This window comes from Dermacentor variabilis, chromosome 11 (assembly GCF_050947875.1).
Source record: "Dermacentor variabilis isolate Ectoservices chromosome 11, ASM5094787v1, whole genome shotgun sequence".
Taxonomy (NCBI): Eukaryota; Metazoa; Arthropoda; class Arachnida; order Ixodida; family Ixodidae; genus Dermacentor; species Dermacentor variabilis.
In genome coordinates, this window is record NC_134578.1 from 18,539,328 (window position 1) to 18,554,836 (window position 15,509).

Below are 15,509 nucleotides of genomic sequence, written 5' to 3' on the forward strand. Positions count from 1 at the left end.
GTTTGGGCGCAAGAAAGAGATGCTGGACTTCGCTGGGAGATGCCCCTGCGGTCACAGTAAATAAGTTACCAGCTGGAGGAATCTATTCAGTTTGCTGTCTTTTATTTGCTTTACTGTGTGTGACGCCGCCAAATCGTTCATGCATATTGTGTTTGGCGACGGTATTGCTTTACCGATCGTGTGATCGAACTATGGTTGCAGCCAACAGCACGCAACATAATTCAGCTTCAGGCCGCTAAAGGCCTTCTCGGGGGCCGCATACTGCCCGCAGGCCGCATGTTGGGCAGTCCTGGTTAAAAGCGAACGATTTATGCGGGATGTTTTCAATCTGAATGCAAGCGTGAGTCGCTGGCGGAGTCGATAAGAATTTACACGAATAAAGTCTGCTCACGCCACTACAAAGGAGGACGACGACGCCTGCGGTCATATCCAATGCAGATAAGCCAGTTTTCTTCGCAGCACCGTCGATGTAAAACAAGCTAACAAAAAAAATTGGGGGGGGGGGGTGAATTCCACCGTCTTTGGAATCGGGGAAGGTTTCCCCAAATATTACGAGCCAAATGAGCACGCAAAAAGTCGACGGAGCATTCTTGGGGCAACGCGCTTTCGAAGGGCGACAATCGTTGGTCGATACGCGTGCATCCCAGATTTGGAAAAAGAGACAGAAAGTATTAAAGAACGAAAGAAAGAAGGAAAGTGAGAAAGATAGAAACAAGGAATATTGAATAAAAAAAGAATTAATGACAAAACAGAGAATGAATGGACGAACAAAAGAAAGAAAGAAAGAAAGAAAGAAAGAAAGAAAGAAAGAAAGAAAGAAAGGAAGAAAGGAAGAAATAGCGATCCTGCGTGGTAGAAGGGAAAGGTAGAGAAAGCGATGACGCCGAAGGTCGATTCCGCGCGCAGGCGGTGATACGTTTTCATTATTGACCCGAAAGACAAACTGGGCCTGCGACCAGCGCTCATGTGTCTTCCGACGGAGGAGCCCCCTCCCAAAGCGGACGGAGGAAGCGCAGAAGTTTGCGCGCACTCATCGTTTTTGCGGTACATCGTCCCGGAAGGGCATCGGAAAGAACAAAGCGCCCGAAGCCATCAAGGAGTGCATCTATCCCAATCGGAATAGATTCCTGTTCCTGCAGCGTTCCCCGCTGACCTTCTGCCATATACGGCGGCAGTTTACGGGAGAGTAATGGCTATGGGTCCTGGCGGTGGGAGGCAAAAGAACCCGTAAGCAACGGCGACATGTTCTGGCTGATGGTTATGGCCTTCCTGCAACAGCGGAGCAAGAGACACGCCCCCGCGGGCGCAACAAGCTTTGAGCTTCGGAATAGTGCGAACACGATCGGGCACTTGGGAACACACAACAGCACTTCGTTTCAATTTTTCACGTGTGGAGTTCGTCCCAACTGTCCGCAAGGTGAAGCTTGGTTCGCGTCGACCCACCGTGTGTTCTCTAATAGCAGTAAAAATTTGGTTCGGGCTGCTTGGCTCCAAGAACGCGCCCTTCCTGTGTAAGTGTCTCTTCTTAGTCTGTGTTGCTGCGCGCAGTCCTACATGTAGACTAATCTAATAACGTACCTATCTCTCCCGATAGATTCGGTAATGGTACCGACCATGTTGCGATAAGTACTCCCAGAGGAGTCCAATGTTCTTCTCCCGTCTAGTGTGTGGGATGCACTTGCTAAAATTAACATTCCTGCAGCTAGCAATGCTAAAGTCCCTGTTGCGCCATCTTTCTAAAGCTTGAAAAGGTTAGCTCGAGAAAAAAAGTTCGGACAACCAGCGCTAATTAAAGATGACCAGTGCTCACCAGAGAGAAATACACGTAAAAACGTGGACCGCAAAATAGGCGACGCAAGAGGAGCTTGTAAAACAGATTTGGAAAGTGAAACCGGTATGTGGACACTATAAGAGCCGCGTATCATCTAGCACGTAATCAATCATCTTCCCAAAAACAACGCACTTGTGAAAAAAAAAAGCTTTCATTCGATGCCCCAGTTTACATTCGAGATTCAAGGTCACACTATGGTGTTCGCTCAATGCCTATAACATGTATGTACATTAGTAGCACACGGATGTAGAACATGCGGTACGACACCGATTCTCTAGCGAAATGGCCGTGACTGACACTGAAACAACCTCGTGAAAAGCGCAGTGCTGCCAGTTTCGTACTATCTGCCAACGCCCTCGAACTGCGCCACCCTCGGAGACAAGAGCCACTCGCTGGATAATGGAACAACGTTCATATGGCTCCTCCTTAGGAACCGTTAGCCAAGGATACTAGGCCTTTGTCCTTGGTCCTTGTACATTGACTTATTTTGGTCGCAAAGCCTACACTGGGAATCACTACAAATATTTCACCACCTTCGAACACACCGGCGTGCTTAAGGCGGAGCCTCCTACCCCGTGTATATGTCTCTGTAAAGCAGGCAATTTAATCTGTTTGCGCGAAATCACGTGACCTAAACCTGAGTGGCGTGCCACGGCCAGGGAAATTTGAGCACGTCCTGAGGCACGGGACCCGAACTTACCGGTGGAGCTTCCCTTCCTCCCGGAAGAAAGAGTAGCTACAGTTCGCGCAGTCCCCAGGCTCGGCCAAATACGTAAAGCGATATACGTGTTCATCATGCAAAAGAGAGGTGAGGCGTGCAGACAGTACACAAGAGTAGAGAAGTGGACAACACGAACGTCCACTTCTCTGCTATTGTGTCCTGCCTGCACGCCTCACCTCTTTTTTGCATGATGAATCCTTACCGACTAGCTCAGCTTTCTGTCGTTCTAAACGATATACGTGTGTCGCGGAATTCGTTGACATAGTCTCCAGTGAAACTCGGAGCATTAAGTGTAGAAAGCGTGCTGTCCCGCTGGTAAATTTTTGTTGCGAGAGGAAGCTCAGGTTTCTCACTTCTGAAAAAGGTTCTTTTTGTGTCTTTTTACAACGAAGCTGTTTATGGTTCCGTGCATTTTTGTTGTGCCTGTGCAAAAAACCGTCGGTCGATCCCGGAGATAGTTCAATGCTGGGCCGACCCGCGGTGGAAGTGAAGCAAGCTTCAAGCGCTCCGCGAACTTGCAAAAATAAAGTTGTATATTTTGGATCCAAGTATAACCTGTATCAGAAATTAAGCTGATAAGAACAGACACTTTGTCCCGCGCCGGCCATGTCTACGTTCGCCCTGCCCTCTCTTTGTCGGCGTTCCAAGCGCTTACGTGTCTACTTTTCTTTCCTTCCGGTTTCCCGTGATGGTGGCCCCGCGGAAATTTCACGCGTGTCTAGTTTCCTCCGACTCCTCGGGGCGGCGCTCCAGTCTTCCATGTGAATTTATATCAAAATCACGGTGCGTTCGTACCATTGTTCAAAATTATTTGCCACTTCTGTGTCGTGTGCTAAACGGCTTCGCTGGTCATTCGCCTTCACAGAGTGGAATGGCTCATGAATTTTGGTTATTAATGATGTAACCTTTACCAAAGAAACTATGGAAGACGCGGAGAGAAATTTTAAGCCAGTTTCGGGGGAATTCAAGGAGGTAAAAGCAAGAGCGAAGCTTTTGTTAAAAAGGCTTAATTCAGAACAGCTTGACTCGAGCGTTGAATCAAAAGTAAATTATGGGGTTTTACGTGTCAAAACCACTTTCTGATTATGAGGCACGCCGTAGTGGAGGACTGCGGAAATTTCGATCACCTGGTGTTCTTTAACCCCTTGAGGGTCGACGCCGTAAATATACGGCGCCGCGAAACAGGTCCGAAAATGATCGAAGCCGTATATTTACGGCGCCGCCTCTACGTTTAAAACGAGCATCAATTTCCTAACTTTTTCTTGCCTGGCATGTGCTGCCACTATGTTGGAATACATGTAAATTTTTTCTCCCGTCTCTCTCTTTCGGTTTTCGTTGTATAGTTTTTTTGTTTTTTTTTGCTCCGGAGCGTCTGCCACCGCTCGCGCATCGGTGCCGTCGCGGGCGCACAGCGGTTAGTTATGATTTCGTTCCTCACGCGGGTTCAATTTCTTTCGCTCGCAAAACTAATGGCTATCTTGTTCTGATCACTCAAAGGGTGACTGCCTGTTGCTCGTTTGTTGCTCACAGGGGTCCGCATACGAAGGATGTCGCCGTGCATGCGTTTCCTTTTTTGGAGACCCAGAAAACTAAGTGCCCGTGGTTGACGATAAGATTGAACGATGAGCGGAAGTTTTTCACGACGTTTCACTTTTTTGACGAGCGCATAACCGCCCATTTTTCTTGAGCTTGCTCACCTCACAGTTCGATTACGCTATGGACGTGCGCGCTGGCTGCTCTGCAGCGAGTGAGTCACGCGGCGATTCCTCCGATGCGGACTACTACCCAAGTACCAGGTCGGAGTCACAGTCATTGGACCCGAGCCCGTCAGATGAGGAGTTACTCACCAGTTCAGACTCAGAATCTAACGAAGGAGCTACATCGCAAAAGCGTTCGTGGCATGACGATGCTGACTGGGTCAAAGGTGACTTTTCTACCTCCTTGTTTGCGTTTGACGCCACACATTTTGGACAAGTGTCCAGCTCTATGCTACCCCCAGACGCAAAAGAAGTCGATTACTTCAAGCTTTCTTTTTTTGACGAAGGTGTGGCTTTGCAGATTGTAACCGAAACAAAGAAGTACGCAATACAGAAGGCTCACGAGCGTAGTCTACCCCGAAAGTCGCTACTCAGGGAGTGGCAGGAGACCGACGTCTCAGAACTTTACTGCTTTCTAGCGGTTGTGCTGTTGATGGGCCTGGTGAGGAAAAATACTGTCAGAGAATACTGGTCTAAAGATAAGATGTTGGAAACTCCGTTTTTCCGGTCAGTCTTCTCCGCCAACCGATTCTGCCTATTGACGGGAGTGCTGCATTTCATTTGAATCACAGATAAAAAAGACCTCCTAAGAGCAATCAGACCGGTGATGGAAGCAATAAACGAAAGATTTGCCGCACTTTGTTTTCCTTTTCAAGACTTGTGCATTGACGAGTCTCTGATGCCTTGGAGAGGACGCCTTGCTTTTCGACAGTATATTTCTTGTAAGAGGCATCAGTTTGGTGTAAAGCTGTTTGTGCCCTGTGACGTCAACACAGACTACATCTTGCGGTTTATCGTGCACACAGGAGCTACTACAGCTGTGACCAAATTGAAAGAGCTTGGATTCACAGGGTCTGTTGTGGTGGAGCTGCTTCGAGACTTTCTGGGGAGGGGACATTCCCTGTTCATTGATAATTGGTATACCAGCCCAGCCCTGTTCAAGTTTCTCCACAGCAGGCAGACGAGTGCTTCTAGCACGGCGCGAGCAAATAGGAGGGGGCTTCCAAAGTTCGCAAAGAAGCTTCAGCAAGGACAAATTGATAGCTTTCACACGAACACCATACTGGCTCTGAACTGGCATGATAGAAGAGACATGCACATGCTGTCAAAAATGCATGGAGCGGGGATTGCTGAAACGGAGAAACTGGACTGGAGGACAGGTGAAAGGAAGAAGCCGAAATGCGTGTTAGAATACAACAAAAAAATGGGACTGGTAGACAAAGTTGACATGCAGCTGAGCTTTTCCGAAAGTTTTAGGAAGACAATGAAGTGGAATAAGAAATTTTTTTTCGCTTTCTAGACATGTCGCTGTTCAACGCGTTCATTCTCTTTCGTGAGAACACCGGGTCGACAACAAAATATGCAGAGTTCAAACGGCTAATAGTGAGCCAACTCATTGAAGAACATTACACTGAGAAAAGCAAACGGAGAAGGCCAACTGGAGAAAATCATCTGAGGTTGACAGCGAGACACTTTATTTAGAAGTTGCCTCCCACAGCTGCTCAGGGAAGCAGTACCCAGAGGAGGTGCCACGTCTGCGCCAACACCACTCGGCAGCAAAAACGTCGCAAGGACACAAGGTATATGTGCGCTGAGTGCAACGAACCACTCTGCGTGGAGCCATGCTTCAAGAACTACCACATGCTGAAGAAATATTAGTGCAAGAGGAACATTTGAGATTTGCGAAAAATTTTCGTGTGCGCATTCTTCTTGTGTATTTTTCTCGTGTAGACATTGTTTTTCATGAATGAACAGTACATATATGCCAACGCAAAACATTTTTTTCTCACTTTACGGTCACCCTAGAAAAATTACGGTAAATCTTTTTGAAATAGGTACCTCTGAAGAATTTAAATGTGCAATAAAGAAATCGACCCTGGGTGGTCATATATGGCGAAAGAAAATCGACCTTCAAAGGGTTAAACTGAACCTAAATCTAAGTACACCGATGCTTTCGCATTTCACCTCCCTCGAGGCTCGAGCGTTGAGAAAGCGAGAAGTGTAGAGGTAGAAATATTTTTCTCTGCTAAAACGCACAAACCAGAAATGCCATTTGGAGCTATTGTATTGGAACAGGGCACCTGGCAGCAAGCCGTATCTAAGTATCTCTAGAAGCATCTTTCTGCGTTAATTATTAAAGACCTTTTTTATGCTAAAGACCATGGCGTAATAGTCGAGTACCTTAGCAGCAACGACCTTGCTGGCTTCACAGCCTCCAGCATTGTCGTAGCAGATCGTTATTATTCCTTGCCGCACGATAAAGTGTTAAACAGTGCCGAAAAGTGCATTGTAGGATGACACGGCAAAATTACCCTTAGGAATAGATGTGGTGTTTCGGTCGAGCCCTCGTTTAGAAGTTTTGACTTACTATTTAAACACTACGTTCGGGATTTGGCTCGGAACACTGTATATGAAGAAATCAGGCGTCTGTATGGGTTGGTGCGCGGCACCAGTATTAAGTTCTCGTATTCTTCGGGCGGTAGAAAGAACTGTACACGCCAAACTTCATAAAGGTACGCATATCAGTTCTTTACATACGTAGACGATTATTTGATATTTATTGACAAACTACACGCGTCACAGAGAAGTGAAGACATTGTCGACTACTTTCAAATTTATTATTATTATTATTATTATTATTATTATTATTATTTATGGAAACATACAAGCACACAAAGGAAACGGAGGGACAAGCTTAAAACTTTCACCAAGAGGAACACCTGCCTATTCCTTTGGGAGGAGGGAATGAAAAGAGGAGAAGAGGAGAAGATAGGAAAGAACGAAATAGGAAAAAAAAAAGAAATAAACAAATGACACAGACACGGCCAAAAGAAAACAGGAATAGGGAAATAATGTCTGTAAACGGGAGGCCAAATCAGATTTCTGCATGAATGTCAGCAAGGCTCTATGGGCCTGGCAGCGTTGAGCAGAGCAGCAGCCCCTCTCGGAAAGAGGCACTCGTCAAGGGTGGTACACTTGAGTCCAATCAGTCCATATTCCTTAATGAGCAGTGCACGTTCTGTGACGAATGCGGGACACTCCAACATAACGTGTTCAAGTGTCTCACAGGAGCCATAGGACGTACACGATGAACTGTCCACATGCCCTTCACGACACAGGCTTTCGCACACCATCATCATCATCATCATCATCATCATCAGCCTGGTTATGCCCACTGCAGGGCAAAGGCCTCTCCCATACTTCTCCAACTACCCCGGTCATGTGCTAATTGTGGCCATGTTGTCCCTGCAAACTTCCTAATTTCATCCGCCCACCTAACTTTCTGCCGCCCTCTGCTACGCTTTCCTTCCCTTGGAATCCATTCCGTAACTCTTAATGACCATCGGTTATCTTCCCTCCTCATTACGTGTCCTGCCCATGTCCATTTCTTTTTCTTGATTTCAACTAAGATATCATTAACTCGCGTTTGTTCCCTCACCCAATCTGCTCTTTTCTTATCCCTTAACGTAACACCTATCATTCTTCTTTCCATAGCTCGTTGCGTCGTCCTCAATTTGAGTAGAACCCTTTTCGTAAGCCTCCAGGTTTCTGCCCCGTAGGTGAGTATTGGTAAGACACAGCTATCATACACTTTTCTCTTGAGGGATAATGGCAACCTGCTGTTCATGATATGAGAATGCCTGCCAAACGCACCCCATCCCATTCTTATTCTTCTGATTATTTCAGTCTCATGATCCGGATCCGCAGTCACTACCTGTCCTAAGTAGATGTATTCCCTTACCACTTCCAATGCCTCACTACCTATTGAAAACTGCTGTTCCCTTCCGAGACTGTTAAACATTACTTTAGTTTTCTGCAGATTAATTTTTAGACCCACCCTTCGGCTTTGCCTCTCTAGGTCAGTGAGCATGCATTGCAGTTGGTCCCCTGAGTTACTGAGCAAGGCAATATCATCAGCGAATCGCAAGTTACTAAGGTATTCTCCATTAACTCTTATCCCCAATTCTTCCCAATTCAGGTCTCTGAATACCTCCTGTAAACACGCTGTGAATAGCATCGGTGATATCGTATCTCCCTGCCTGACGCCTTTCTTTATTGGGATTTTGTTGCTTTCTTTATGGAGGACTACGGTGGCTGTGGAGCCGCTATAGATGTCTTTCAGTATTTTTACATATGGCTCGTCTACACCCTGATTCCGCAATGCCTCCATGACTGCTGAGGTTTCGACTGAATCAAACGCTTTCTCGTAATCAATGAAAGCTATATATAAAGGTTGGTTATATTCCGCACATTTTTCTATCACCTGATTGATAGTGTGAATATGGTCTATTGTTGAGTAGCCTTTACGGAATCCTGCCTGGTCCTTTGGTTGACGGAAGTCTAATGTGTTCCTGATTCTATTTGCAATTACCTTAGTAAATACTTTGTAGGCAACGGACAGTAAACTGATCGGTCTATAATTTTTCAGGTCTTTGGCGTCCCCTTTCTTATGGATTAGGATTATGTTAGCGTTTTTCCAAGATTCCGGTACGCTCGAAGTCATGAGGCATTTCGTATACAGGGTGGCCAGTTTCTCTAGAACTATCTGCCCACCATCCTTCAACAAATCTGCTGTTACCTGATCCTCCCCAGCTGCCTTCCCCCTTTGCATAGCTCCCAAGGCTTTCTTTACTTCTTCCGGTGTTACCTGTGGGATTTCAAATTCCTCTAGACTATTCTCTAGCTCTAGCACAGAGCCAACTCTTAATTTCACTAACAGTGCTCTAGCACTACGACGCAAGCCACAACCCCGAACACGGGTGGGGAACGAGTCATTTGCAACACGGTGGTCTGCAGGTTCTGGTTTAGGAGGTATCGGCTGATTAACACACGGGCGTTGTCGGCCACACAAGAAATTTCTGGGCAGTCACTCCCGTTGTGAGCACAGGTTTACGCGACGCGATCAGCCTCTTCATTTCCTGCAATACCCACGTGCGAAGTTACCCACTGGGAAATGAGGGACACTCCGCGAGAAATAATTTTGTCGGCGGACACTATTACACTGCGTAGAATTGGGCTATTGACATCTTTTCTGAACAGCCTGTCAAGGGCAGCACGGGAGTCTGTAAAGATGACGACCTTCGACGTGCTCATTTCTTCCTGTACGTACACCCCTGAGCAAAAGTATACGGACCAAGGATTGCGCGATAAAACTAATTTCTTCCTCTGTCTGTGAATGAAACTTGAAATTAAAGACTGCGGTACACAATTGGCATTACGAATTTTCTAGTGCACTCGTCAGTTTTCGTTTGTGCGTGCTAATTACGAAGAAATTCCGTTTTTCGTTGACCCTTTGGTCCGTACACTTTTGCTCACGTGTGTACTTCAGGGCAACATCAATCGCTACCAGCTCCGCACTTGATGATGAGGATGGACGAGGTATTCGAAACACCGTTCTTAAGTCAGTCGACGGGCAGATGAAAGCTGCTGCAGCGCCTTGAGGGTCGCTGCTTACCGATACGTTCGTAAATCTTTAACATGATCTTCATATTTTTGAAATAACTGCAGCTGGGCCAACTGGAATAGTGCCAAAACAGGCTTGTCAGACTTTGTGTGTATTTCGGGAATCGAAAGATGAATAGGGAAGTTGCGTTTGTTGTGCTCATTCGGAGTTGTCAGTCAGGTAGCATCTTCCGAGCTGCGAGCAATGGCAACAAACAATGCCGTGGGACCACGTTCGCTGAATCAGCCGGTTAATAAGCGTTTGTCCATCTGATGCTCGGTGCAGACGCTCTAAGTGATATAACGCTCTCTGGTCTGCTTACAGCTTCACGAGAAACTCGTGTGCTTCAATGAGTACATGCTTCAGTGAGACCGGCTGCGCCTCACGAGGTAGGCCAAGAATGACTCGGAGGGTAACACGATGGTCCCGTTCCAATTGAGACATAAAACTAGGTGGCGCGTTCAACACTGGCACGGCAGACATAAAGTCAGAAAGTGCAGATGATTGATATACCTGTAGTACTGTCGTCTGATCACAACCGTCGCCCCTAGCAGTCAAGGCGGCCACATATCTGAGCAGGGACTACGATTTTCGCCCACAGATGTGACGGCAGTGCGCCATGATAGGCGATCTGATACGCTGACTTTCTCGTGCCTTCTGGGCGTTACAGATTACTTTTTCTCATGGCGGGTACATGCGCATCAGCTTACTATGACAGTTCTTTATTTACATCTGCCATAAATGCTTCATTTTTTCTAAAAGATAACAAGCTATCTATCTTTCATTTAAATGCTAGGAGCCTGAAAAATAAATATATGGAAACGGAAACTTATTTGGAATCTTTAGAACATAAATTCGAAGTCCTAGCTTTTACTGAGACGTGGTTCACAAGCGCGGATGATATTGTTCAGTTTGATGGTTATAAATGTGAAGGTGTTTATCGTAAACACCGCCGTGGTGGAGGTACTTCACTTTATTTGAAAAACGATCTGTCCTACGAGCTGCTGTGCGAATTCTCGTGCGTTACTGATTCCTATGAGTGTATTGCTGTAAAATGTTTTAAATATTTTATTGCATCAGTGTACCGTCCTCCTTCAGGTGATCTTGATGATTTCATTGAATTCATTACCAAAATATTGGAATATGCTTCTGATCTGAGTTTCCCGGTTGTTTTGGTTGGCGATATGAACATTAACTTATTATTACCTACTGCTCACACTCAACAGTTCATTGACGTACTGCATTCTTATAATTGCACTAACACAATTTGTTCGCCAACCAGAATAACGCCAGATTCTGAATCATTAATTGATACATGTATAACGAACCACGATCCAAATGATGTTTTTTCGGGAATTCTCACCTCTGATTTAAGTGATCATTTGCCGGTATTTTGTTTTTTGCCACGACATGAAAACAAAAGAAGGTGTTTTCGAAGTCAACTTTCTTTCTGTCGCCACTTTAGCGATGAGAATATGAGTTCCTTTCGCTCCATGATAGAGAATACAGACTGGTCTACAGTGTATAGCGAAAATGATCCGAATATTTCGTATGATACGTTTATTCAGATAATAAAATCGTGTTATGATGCTGCTTTCCCACTACAACAAATAAAGACCTACAAGAAAGCTAGGAAGCCGTGGGTAACTCGAGAGATGTATAAAAGAATGCAGAAACGTGACAAATTATTTGATACATTTATTCGGTACAGGGATCTTGCGATACTAAATGAATACAAGAAAATAAGAAACAAGTTGACTTAAGACCTCAAAAAAGCTAGAGACAGGTATTACGAACATATGTTTTCTACGGTATCAAACAATCCAAAGAAATTATGGAATGCAGTTCGCAGGTTAAAAGGAACCCAGTATAACACAAACCCGAATACTCTAACGATTGGTGACACTGAATACAGTGAAACTTCCTTGGCCAATAAATTCAACGATCATTTTTTACTTGGTGGTGGGTCATCCCACTCTAGTGGTTCATTACTGCCACCTGAAAGATTTCTAAACCACGAAACTTCCAATTCTATCTTCCTATCACCCTGCACTGAAACGGAAGTGTATTCCGTTCTTAAGGCTTTAAAAAAAGATACTGCAGCAGGGACTGATGACATAAAAGCAGGACCAATCATATCTGTTGCTGATGTTGTCTCGGCTCCATTATGCCATATCTGTAACAGTGCTTTCGTGAATGGTATTTTCCCCGATTCTATGAAAATTGCCAAAGTGATTGTATTGCATAAGGGAGGCTCTGTCGCTGATTTAAATAATTATAGACCGATATCCATACTACCTCTTTTCTCAAAAGTGTTGGAACGACTCGTAAAGTGCAGACTAACTAAATTTCTAGATAAAAACCACGCCCTTGTGGACCAACAGTTTGGCTTCCGTGAACACAGATCTACTGAAATGGCACTTGTTAAGATCAAAGAAAAACTCCTTAGTAACATCGAGAACAAACTATATACGGTTGGTCTTTTCCTGGATATTAGAAAAGCTTTCGACTCCATTGAACACACTATCCTATTTAATAAACTGTCATACTACGGAGTTCGCGGAGTGGCCCTGAAACTGATTCAGGATTACTTCACTACCAGACAACAATACACGAGTTATAATGGGTTTTGTTCACACAAGAAAGAAATTGCACTCGGTGTCCCTCAAGGGTCAATTTTGGGTCCCCTGTTCTTTATTCTAAACGTAAACGATATTGTAAACATACCGCTTACTCCAGACATAGTCTTGTATGCTGACGACACAAGTTTGTTTTTCTCAGGTGACAGTCTACGAGTGCTAGAAATTACAGCTAATAATTGGTTAGATCAACTTTTAGTTTGGTTATCAGCAAACCACCTGCAGTTAAACGTCAATAAAACAAAATATGTGGTTTTTAGGCCTAGAAATAGGCCTGATGACTGCGCTTTTTGCGTAAAGTTCAATAGTTGTGTAATCGAGCGGACTTCAGCTTTTAAATTTTTAGGTGTGCTTTTTGATGAGAACCTGAGTTTTACACCTCATGTAACGAAGATTAATTCTAGCATTTGTAGGTCAATAGGCATATTGTGTAAAATTAGATACCTTGTTCCTACTTGGTTGAAACGCCGTCTGTATTATGCTTTAATTCAGTCTCATCTTAGTTATTGCCTGTTGGTATGGGGGACTACATTCCAATCAAACTTGGATCGATTGATATGTCTCCAAAAACAAGCAGTTCGCTGTGTTGAGAACCTTGGACCCCGCGATCACACGGCACCTTTTTTCACAAAGCATGCACTTTTAAAAATTAATCAACTGTACGAACTTAAGCTCGCTATATACATACGAGGCGAACTCGTGAAAAATTCACTCATTCTTTATCAAAACCACCTCTCAAGCTACACCCAATACAATTTCAGGCATGACCATATTAGAGTTCCATTTTGCAGGACGAACTACGGTAGAAAACAACTAGCATACTTAGTCCCATCCTTCATAAATGCACATCCTAACACGATCACTATAGCGCAGAACTTCAGATCATTAAACTGCTTTAAAAGTGCCATGAAAAAATATTTGCTTTCCCTTTCTGATTGACATTGTGCTAATTGGTTTTTGTGTGTTTTACGTACAATTATTTTAAGTGCGTTTCATTTTGTGCTTGTAAATATAAAGTTTTTTTTCGTGTTCATATTACTCTGTTGATCCTAAACTATCTCTACTTGGAAAGTTGTATAGTGATTGTTGAATTTAATGCACGTATGTTTGCAATGTATGCTATGTATGTCTAATCCACGCTATTGATATGTGTGTATACTATCTGTGTGTTATATGCTACCGCACTGTTGAGCAATGTATGGGTGACAGGGCCTTAGTCAGGCAGACAATGTACTGCCTTTAGCCTTGCCATCCAAGACCTTCACTGTGTCTAAATCAATGCTGCATAAATAAATAAAATAAATAAACAATAAGTAACTACGCCCAGGTAGCGGTGTTGTTGTACCTAATCTAACGGTGTATCTCCGAGGTATCGCCGGCTCATGGTTCGTCGAGCGCGTTGTCTAGGATGCTACGCAATTGCGGCTGCCCTAGCGGGTGAAATGTGCAGACCAACTTCACCCGTGTACTCTGATGTGCCATTTGGAGCTCTCCGAAATGTCCCATGAAGACGGGGACCGTGGTGCGAAGGACTGCTGATTTGCAGTGCGATGTCATCAGCATAGATTGCTATGCCTATCGAAAAGTCACATTCTTGAGGCAATCGGCTTCGAAATCCAGCAAGTATGCTGTTGAAAAGAAGCGGCGATAAGACGATGCCTTGCAGGACACCACAGTTAACAGTGCAAGATGCGCTTGTTGCTCCTCCAACGCGCACTTTGATTTTGCGCACTGATAGAAAATGGCCCAGAAAACGAAGCAAAGGACCCAAAATTCCCGCAGTCATAAGTGCGAAAAACAATTGCCCTATGTGGTACCGAATCAATTTCTCTTTGTATAGGAATAGTATACATGGCGAGGACTCGTTTTCTCGACCCATTCCTTCATTTTCAAAGCATTGCACACATTGTGTGATCGCCTTGGGAATGAAGGAATGGTTCTAGAATTCGTTTCCGAGAGGCCGTGTAATAATAGATTGCAGTTTCTTGACATGTGCGTGAATTTTCTTGGCGGATCACGTTTGCTGGCAGTGCAACCCACGATTTAAAGAAAAACAGTTTTAGATTTCGCGTCAGCTCAGTCAAAAAAAATTATAAAACGCGCAATTGTTTTGTCGTGTCTATGCGCGGCCTTGGAAGAAATGTCGCGCGCGTAAGCTGAACACCAGTTTTCAAAGGCATGTGAATCGCCTTATGGCCACGGATTATCCTATGCACCTCATCGCATGAGTTTTTGAAAAGCTCGTGCGACAGTAAAGGAAAAAGAAGTACGAGCGTCGTCCTTCCTGGCATAATGACAGAAACAGAAATTTGGCAGTTATTCCCTCCGTACATTAAATGCCGCATGGCCTAAAGATATGCAGGAAATCGGTATGGGGGGGGGGGGGTGGGGGGGGCGTACGGGTGGCATTTTCGGCACCACAGAATCTTAGCCGCATTTGTTCTATGGCGCACAAGGCGCATCATATGGTAATATGAAATGCAGCCAGAAGCATGCGAATAGTTTTGTCGATTGTGCTTCAAGCGTGGTGTACAAAAATCCCCTTTTCTGTGCTCATACGTACTACATTGGCCAAACAGGCCGATGTGTTACCATACGCCCCGGAGAACAAAGAAAGTCATTATATGGTGCGACGTCCTCTCATCTTGCCTTACTTTGACAATTGCGCCAGTGTAAATCAGGCCCTCTTCGAAAACACGGTCATTTTTTGTCGTCGTCCTGATCAAACCACACGAGAAATCTCGGAAGCCAATCATATCATCATGAATGCCACAATGTGCGCAAGCCAGCCATCGTTATCACTTCATAGCGGAGAATTAAATTTCAGTAGTCGATGTTGAACACGTGACTTCGATGTATGTTTGCTATACCCCGTCTTGACATGAGCCGTGTGCTATTTTTCATATGTGTATTTGTCTTCGTACATGCGGTAAAGATCAGCTGTGAGAGAGCGCTTGGGGTGTGTCATTCTCTTCTTCATCCAGGGTCTTTCCTGCGCTGTAAGTTTTATAATGGAATAACTAAATTACGATGAGATCACATTTAATTGGGTTTTCTTCACCAGCTGATGAGAACTGGCATGCCCGAACATCGTCTTCGCTTGTCAAACAGGATCTCA

At 44.7% G+C, this 15,509-nt stretch overlaps 1 pseudogene; it reads right to left on the minus strand.

Annotated features, from left to right (window-relative positions):
* Positions 1 to 2,984: 2,984 nt before the first annotated feature.
* LOC142565094 (U2 spliceosomal RNA) lies at positions 2,985 to 3,160 on the minus strand (annotated as a pseudogene).
* Between the last annotated feature and the right edge of the window lie 12,349 nt (positions 3,161 to 15,509).